The sequence below is a fragment of the Notothenia coriiceps genome, unplaced genomic scaffold, assembly GCF_000735185.1.
Source record: "Notothenia coriiceps isolate Sejong01 unplaced genomic scaffold, NC01 NC01_scaffold00021393, whole genome shotgun sequence".
Classification (NCBI taxonomy): Eukaryota; Metazoa; Chordata; class Actinopteri; order Perciformes; family Nototheniidae; genus Notothenia; species Notothenia coriiceps.
The window spans coordinates 3,400-3,663 of record NW_011354094.1 but is presented as its reverse complement, the minus strand read 5'-3'; the positions used below and the strand labels follow the sequence as shown (position 1 = coordinate 3,663).

General features: G+C 51.9%; 1 long non-coding RNA gene across 1 annotated transcript in view; it reads right to left on the bottom strand.

The window, feature by feature from the left end:
* Positions 1–264, bottom strand: part of LOC104953251 (uncharacterized) — a 3,965-nt gene that overhangs the window by 2,515 nt on the left and 1,186 nt on the right. The window lies entirely within an intron of this gene.

Genomic DNA, 264 nt, shown 5'->3' with positions numbered 1-264 from the left:
ACGGATCTGATACAGACTGATCCAGATTTGAATTATTTCCTACGTCACAAAAGGGGTGCTCCGCTTAGTGTTCAATTCTCCACCTATCAGGGGAATGAGAGGTTGGGCCACGGCCGGCCATTGCCGCTCGAAAGCGCTGGAGACGCTGTAGTACATATGCCAGGCCTGTAAGTGGCGTTGTAGTCTGCCACAAAAGCAGCGAAGAAGACTTCCCGCGCATGGTTGCCATGGTTGCCCTTCTGTTTATTCTCTGCTGTGGCTCTT